At 33.8% G+C, this 8,707-nt stretch overlaps 1 pseudogene; it reads right to left on the bottom strand.

Annotated features, from left to right (window-relative positions):
• Positions 1-5,251: 5,251 nt before the first annotated feature.
• Positions 5,252-8,707, bottom strand: part of LOC108282820 — a 4,515-nt pseudogene continuing 1,059 nt past the window's right edge.

Below are 8,707 nucleotides of genomic sequence, written 5' to 3' on the forward strand. Positions count from 1 at the left end.
TCTAGTTTGCCAGTTGTTTATCATAATAGAAGCAGGCCAACAATTTTATGAGCCATATAACTATTTGCTCTAAAAAAGTATAATTGAATAAATTATTCCTTTCAATTTTGCTCAAAAAGTCATTTTTAAACTTCTTGCTATTTCCTCTAAATTAAAAAAGTTAAATTTCTTTTTATAAATGCGCATGTAGCTTCCATTGATTTTAGTGGAAGTCAAGAATCCAAGGATAGAATCTCTCCTGAAGAGTTTTAATTTTTTGTTTGTTTACAGCAGGAGATAACAAAAATGATATATTTGCTTAGAGTGTATCAACATTAAGTATTCTAGCCAGCTGGGTAAAGTACAGTATTATGACTGAAGTTGAGAGCAAAGGGTTTCTTCATTTCATGAGTAGACATAAAGATGCACTCTTATAAATGAGCAAGCATAGCTGTAGGCATCAAAGATAACAAGCAATATTGAATAGTAGAAAGGATTTTACTGGGGTGAGAAGGGGAACCAAATATGCATTACAGCTGTTAAATAGCTTTTTACCTGTATCTTTTCTTCTGACTGATATTTTTATTAAGGAAAATGATTAACATAGTAAAGAAATATTTTTTCTAATAAGGTGTTTTTTTGTTTGTTTGTTTTGTTTTGCTTTGTTTTGTTTTAAATAGGGAACTTTATTCACACTACCTGGAGGGTTATTCTGTCCTGACACAATTGAGTAAAACACTAGCATCTCAAAGTACAGTGGCACGATAGAGCAGCAGATAAATAACTCATTTTGGGAATGAAGGACCATAGGTTCTAGTCTCAGTTTGGCACACAAATAACTGTGATTTTGGGCAAATCACTCTCTGTTGATTGGAGGTAATAAACCTGTTCTATCAATAGTGAGAATATCTGTGGAAGATCTTTGTCTTTTGTACAATATTATTGCTATATTTATTTTTATATGATGATGGTGATGGTATAGTGCAAATATGAAATTATAAGCACTAATCTACTAAGGAATTAAATAGTTTCAATTTCTTCAATAACAGAGGAGACATACACTGTCAATTATGTACGTTTTGATTCTGACCTCCCAGAAATAAGTTAAGGTCATTCATCTTTTATTTTTTTTTCTGAAAAATAAGAAATATTTTGCTGAGAATAAAAAGAGTAAAAATGAATGGCTCATGGACAGAACAAGAAATGTGGAATAAGTAACATGAGGAATGTAAAGTGGAGATGACTGAGTGTGAGTAAAAGCAATGCTAAGCAGCTTGAAGCCCCTGTTGGTACATAATTTTGATAGCTCAATTAGCTGATTTCTCTTTCTTTCTTTTCCCCTCCCCCCCCTTCCTTCCCTTCTTCATTTTATCACAGTACTTAGCAGTCTGGGAGCAGGACCAGAAAGACTAATTGTATGTATTCATATGGCACTGGTGACTATTTGAGAGGAGATTCAGGAACATGACAAGAAAGGAAACATATTAATGAATTTAGAAACCGAATTTTTTACTTGGTAGACATTATGTTTCAAAAACAGTGGAAAAGGAAGTAAGAAATGAAGTCTAACGAGACTAGTCCTTGTGGTGAAGGAAATGTACATTAGTCTTTGATGTCTGGAGATGTCTTTATTGTGTTTGATATGATGATTTAGCTGGGTATAAAACTTCAGGTTGACTTATTTTCCCCCAGAAATTTGAGAAATGCCATTGTATTCTAACATATACTGTTGCTGAAATCTACTGTGTAATTTTTGCTCTTTTGTTGGTATTTTCTCTCCAGCAGCTTTTAAGGTTTTATTCTTATCCTTGATATTCAGCAGCTTTCCCATCATATGCTTCAACATGGAATATTTTCATTTATTATGGGACTCAGGTATTTCTTCAATTTTGGAAAATTCATGACTATATTTCTTTAAATATTATTTTTCTATACTTTTTAAAAATGGAATGACTGTTTTACAGATGTTGAATATCCTTATTCTATCTTCTATGACTTTTTGAAGTCTTTTATCTATCAACAATGAATTAAAAATAATTTTCACAGTATTATCATTCAGCATTTAGATCTTATCCTTTGTGTTTAAAACAAATTTCAATAACATTTTTTAAAAATTCTAAGATACCCACCAAGTTATTTTTATATCAATTCATTGCTTCTCTTTTCTGCCTGATTTTATTTTATATTTTCTTCTCCATTTCTAATATTTTTAAAAGTTCATAATTCACAAATGTATAACTTAGTTATACCAATGGAAACACCTCTGTAACTCTCACATAAGTCAAGAAATAAAACATTGCTAGCATCTCAGATTCTTTTTTTAGGCCTCTTCCTAATCACTACCCTGTCTTTTCCACAAAAAATAACCACTATCATATATTCTGACATCATCACATAGATTTACCTGTTTCTGAAATTTGTATAACTGAAATCATAGAGTACATATTTTTGGTATCTGGTTTCTTTCACTGAAATTTATGCTTGTGATATTCTTCTATCTTGTTACTGAAGGCTATAGTTCATTAATTTTCATTGTTATTTAGTATTCAATTGTATTGATACACTGCAATTTATTATCCCTTCTAGTGCTAATAGACATTTTGATCTTTTTTTAGTCAGGATTTATTATGAATAATGGTACTATAATAATTCTTGCACATGTCTCTTGGTGCACATGTACATTTCTGTTAGGTAAATATGTAGAAGTGCTAGCTCAAATAATATGCATGTCTTTAGCTGTAGTAGATAATGTCAATTGTTTACCAAAGTTAATTTACCAATTTACATTCCTATGAGCAGTATATGAGAATTATTATTGTCTCACATGCTTGCTGGCACTTGATATTATTAGTTGATTTTTAGTGTTAACCATTCTGGTAGCTGTGCTGTGTGTGATACCTCATTGTGAGGTTGGCACCTTTACATATATTTATCCATTCTTTGGACATCGTCTGTTATGCATGCCTGTCTAAGTGTCATACTCTTTTTTCTTTGGATTGCCTGTGTTTTTCTACTTAGTTTTTATGAGTTATTTATGCATTTTGGATGTGAGCTCTTTGTTGGCTAAATTGCTGAAAATATCTTCTGCCATGTGCTAAAGCAAACTAAGTATGGACTGAGAAGAACTCTGTACTTCTGTATTTGAGTCTTTGTGGACAAATTGCAACCTAACTTAACAGGTAGACAAGATTGAAAACCTAATTTAGGAGTATGTGCCTGTAACAATAGCTGAGTCTTGGCCAATCCCTGCAGCCATACTTCAACCACTCATACACTGCTGAGTGTTCAAACTGTGTTCAAATAAGGCAAATGCTGAGCTGTAACCAATCCAGTTGTTTCTGTACTTCACTTCTGATATCTGTACTCACTTCCCCCCCCCTTTTTTTCGTCTATAAATCTTCTTCCACCACGTGGCTGCACTGGGGTCTCTATGAATCTGCTGTGATTCTGGAGGCTGCCCGAATCACAAATTGTTTATTGCTCAATTGTACACCTTTAAATTTAATTCGGCTGTAGATTTTCTTTTAAAACATGTCATAGCTTCCCTTTTTATACTCCTGATGGTTCCTTTTATTTCTGATCAACAGACATTCTTAATTTAATATAGCACAATTCATCATTGTTTTCTTTATTGACCTGCTTAAGAGATCTTTTCTTTTCCTAAGGTCATAGAGATAGTATTCTGCATTATTCTGCATTATTTTCTATTATTATTATTTGCCATTCATGTAAATAGTGACAAACTACTCAAAATACATGTTTCCCATAGTATAATGTAGACAGCATTTTTCCCTTTGTGAATATTCAGTTAGCCTAACACCATTTATTCAAAAGGCTATTCTTTTTCCACTTTTATTATAAATCAATGTCTACATAAATAAGGATCTGTTTTTGTGTTCTCTGTTTTCTTCCATTGGTCAATTTGTCTATTGTGTACCATCAACACATCATTTTAATGTTAGAGCCTTACAATTACTAATATAAGTAGATAGAGCTTTATAGTAATCACTAATATAAGTAGAGCAAACTGTTTTATCTTTTTTCTCTTTAAGGTTATCTTGATCTTTTGCATACCCAAATATACATTTAATATTACTCTTAGAATCAGCTTGTCAAGTTAAACATACACACAACATTGATGGTAGATTTAAATATTTAAATTACATTGGATCTATAAATAAATTTGGAAGAACTGGCATCTTTATAATATCAACTCTTTACTCCATCAGCATGGATTATCCTACAAGCATTTAGATTTGCTTTTATTTCTGTTCATATTATTTTGTAGTCTTATGCTTATTTTGTATTTATTTATGTTTATTTCCAGATATTTGATACATTTTGCTCTTATTGTAAATGCTCTCTTTAAAAATTTCATTTTTTTGTGTCTCTAGTATATGCAAATTTAATTGACTATGGTAGATTAGCCTATATTCATGAACTTTGCTAAATTCATTTTTTTCCTCCAAAATTTTATTCTGGAAATTTTCAAACATATAGAAAATAGACTTGTGTAACAAACTTTTATGTGACCATTATCCAGCTTTAACCATTATAGTAAGTTTTTGAATTTCCTTAACTCATATTTAATTCTGATACTTTCTATAGATTCTTTTGTATTTTCTACACATACAGACATACTATTTGTAAATAATGGCAGTCTGATTTTCTTTTTCTAAGGTTGTTTATTTATTTGCTATCCATGCTGCTGAGGATATTCAGAACAATGTTGAAAAACATTATAACGTTCTTACCATTTTTGTGAGCCTAATCATTCCTTCGTGTTTTCATCAAATGACACTTATAGAACATCAATTCTTAGGCATTTGTCATAAAAATCAATGTCTTAACTAAGTTAAAGCATGTCTATGCTGAAATATTTGTATAATTTGAGCATGCTAGCCATAACAAATTCAGAACAAGGTTTTTGAAAAAAGCACTACAAACATGTCAGTATGTAGCCTGTGTTCATATGTGGTACTTACACATTTAAACTTAATTCTCAACATTTACTTTATGGTTACTGCTGTAACTTAAAAACTGTCACCAAGGGATAAGGTATAACGACCTACAAATGGGCATATTTGTTAAGTTTTTAGTTTGTGAAAATATCTTGAACTCATTTATACAGGGACCAAATTTCAACTCTGAGTAATCAGCTTTTCAATGAACTTCATAGTTTACAACTGCATACAGGCAACAGAAAATATGAAAGAATTTCTAACTATGGGAATTAGTTAGAAATTTACTATTTTATTAGATTTTATTTTATTTAACATTCTAAGGAGTTCACAGCCATCAGCAATTTCAATGTAATTTTAGGTGCAATTGGGAATTTGGCATTCTCAGCAGAGCTGTTAGTATAGAAAACCTTGTAGATGAAATAAGTACATTTAATAGCACATGTGAAGGGATTGTTCTAAAATTGACTTCGATGGCTTCATGTTCCACAGCTGAACTGGGTCGCTCAACATGGCTGTTATTGTTCCTGATGTTAGGGCACATTCTCTTTTTACAGTAAAATTATGACTGTCAGAAGATTTTAACTTGACATATATGGCATCTCTGCCTCCACAACCTCCACAGGATTATTTCTTCCCATCTGTTATGTTCATGTGAAATTCTATTTCATTGCCTTAGGAACTTCAATAGTTTCTTGTCAGTCACTGTAGCTGGGTTCTTGTGCATGGTCACAGCTCCTACTCCAGGGCCAGCTCCTCTCCTTTATCCTGTCATATATATATATATATATATATATATATATATATATATATGTATAGAATATGTGTGTGTGTGTATATATATATATGTGTGTGTATATATATATATACACACACATATATATTCACACATGCCTACTCGCCTCCAGTTTTTCCTCTACCTTGTTGCTACAGTGATATATATGTGTGTGTACATATACATATATATACACACACATATATATTCTATTTATATTTATTGAATATTCAATAAATACATAAAAACATATCCAAAATGCAGAGTAATAACATAGGTTTAAATATTAACAAATATATTTAAAAAGTACATTAAAAATATATTTTAAGCCTATTTCATTGCTCTGCATTTTGAATGGAGTTAATGCATCAATATGTGACCATTGTGTCATCTGGACCAGAAGTCAAATTTGGGGTCACTGTAGCAACAAGGTGGAGGTAAAACTGGAGGTGAGTAGGCATGGACACAAAGCAATTGTATACATCTTGGGCCTGGGCTGGCGCCATGGAACTGGAAAAGGGAGGAACAATCTTCTAAATAGCAGCCTAAGCTAGAGACCTCTGAATTTGCTCCATGACTCATGACTCAGAATTCTGGGGACTAAGCATGTGTAGGAAAAGGACAGGTCTTAATGTAACTTACGATGTTCATATAACTTTCTGGAAAGAATTAGAACATTTTTTCCAATGGAGGTGAGATTCTGAGAGGGCTGGATTAGAATCTAGGTATGATGTGTCAAGATGGGTGTGTCAGGATGGGAGGGGGATGCAGGGTCCCACTAAGACACAAATTGAGCTGGCAGTTATCTTGAGGAGAAGACTGATATTGTGTACTTAAAAGATTCATAGAAATGCGTTGGGGAATGGCAATCAGCCCTCAGAAGGAAGTGAAGAGATGAAGAGAAGGATTGTGAAAGTATATGCATGCACAAGAGAGAAAACATACTAAATCAGAGGGTGAAAACATGTGACTATTCCTGTTAATCCACATTTTTCCCAAAGCTGAAAAGATTTCATGAGTTAGTTGCATGATATGCCCCAAGAAAACTATCCAGCATGTTGCACCCCTACAAGATTTGCAGGTCTAACAAATGGAAGAATACAATAATGGCAGTTACGACAGTCATGTGAAATGACACTCATTTCTTCTTTTCAAAATCAATAACACATAGAACTTTTCTTCCACCACATTTGATTTCATGCTTAATACAGTATGTAGCAGCTGAATATTTATATCCCCCTACATTTTAAGCAAACCAGAGTTGAGAGACCAAGAAAGCATGATCTTATAATAACTGTTTAAGGGGAAGTTTTTATTCATTCACCCACTCATTCAGGTATTTAGAAAATATCTATTAAGGGCTTATCAAGTGCCAGTATGTAATCTAGGTCCTGAAAGTACATCAGTGGGCAAAACTGTCAAATTTGATTTGTAGTAAATGAGAGTAAAAGGAAGAAACAGAAAAACTGTGTGTACTTCCTAAAGTCTTCCAGTAGTGGTGGAAGAATAAGAGCTAGAACATAGTCTTTTCATTACTCATTTTCTGGCTCTTCCTTCAACTAATTCACCTGTAAAACATAATATATAGAACATATATATTTGTTTGCATGTGACTGCTAGGAGTTTGGGGGGGTACACAGAAATAAATAGGATTTCATCTTCAACAGACTCACCGTTTCAAAGGGAGACATATGTGTGATTACAAACAAAATGGGACAAACGCGACTTTGACAGAGCTAAATGCGGGGAACTCTGAAGAACTTAGAAGATGCAGTTCCCTGTGCTGGAAGGAATAGAAAAGGGTTTTTACAAAGGACTTCTGAGCTGGCTCTGGATGGAGTGGGAACTGGCCAGTGTTGGTGGTGGAGGGAGCAGTGTTCAGGCCGGGAGAGGGAAATGTGCAAATACCTCTCCTGAAACTCTCCTAGTACCACCATGTTCTTACCATCACCTATTCTCATTTTCTGGCTTTCATAAAATTACATTCTTTTTCTTGTTAATGGGCACACTAGAGAGATTTTTCTTCACCAGTCTCCTGTGTCTGGCAGAGGGCAAGCCAGTGACGAACTTTAGGTATGGGGTATACAATGACTGGGAAGAAGCAAGAGGAAGCTTGCTGGGTGCTGGAATGTTTTAGGTCATGATGTGAGTGTTGGTTACATGTGCCGCTTATTAGTGCATTTCCAGCATTTCACTACGTGCATATTAGGCCTCAATAAAACAAGGGAAAAAAAAGACTCTTAACCCAATGATACTAATGTCAGTCCTATGATACTAATTTATATATGGAGCAGTTTAGTATTTGGCATCAAATGTATTTTGTTTTGTTTATTCTCTATTAATTTCTTATATGAGAATCTTTTCAGAAATCAGATTTTAAATGCCATTTAAGACCTCAGTTTTGTCTTAGGCCCATTTATTTGTCCTCTTCTGTGGAATCTCTATTGCTTTAAGTTGGAAATATATAAACTCACACACAGGATCCAATTGGCCTTCTATTTTAGAGGCTTGCTTTGCATACAGCCTGTGGAGCATGTGTTTTTGTTTCTCTCTGCAAGTGCCCTGTGGCAGGGGATAATTCTACTATTTCTCTTTGTAGTATCTGAGAGATCGAGCTGTGTACACAGTCTGAGTCCTCAACAAATATTGCTGAAAGGGAACAAGTGTGAAAAATTCTTTTTTCTATTTTGATTTATGAGCTTCTCAGAAAGGAGAGGGGAAAGACCTAAATAGTATATTTAAGGGATCTTATTTCTCCCCTACCCCTTAAACAGATTAAAAGAGGAAAAGAAATAAAATACTCTTGAAGGTTGATTGAGGGATAAAACATCCGCAGAACAAATTTTACTTACTCAAGTTTTATAAATCTCCAAATAGGCCGGGCGCGGTGGCTCAAGCCTGTAATCCCAGCACTGTGGGTGGCCGAGGCGGGTGGATCACGAGGTCAAGAGATCGAGACCATCCTGGTCAACATGGTGAAACCCCGTCTCTA

This window comes from Cebus imitator, unplaced genomic scaffold (assembly GCF_001604975.1).
Source record: "Cebus imitator isolate Cc_AM_T3 unplaced genomic scaffold, Cebus_imitator-1.0 Scaffold252, whole genome shotgun sequence".
Taxonomy (NCBI): Eukaryota; Metazoa; Chordata; class Mammalia; order Primates; family Cebidae; genus Cebus; species Cebus imitator.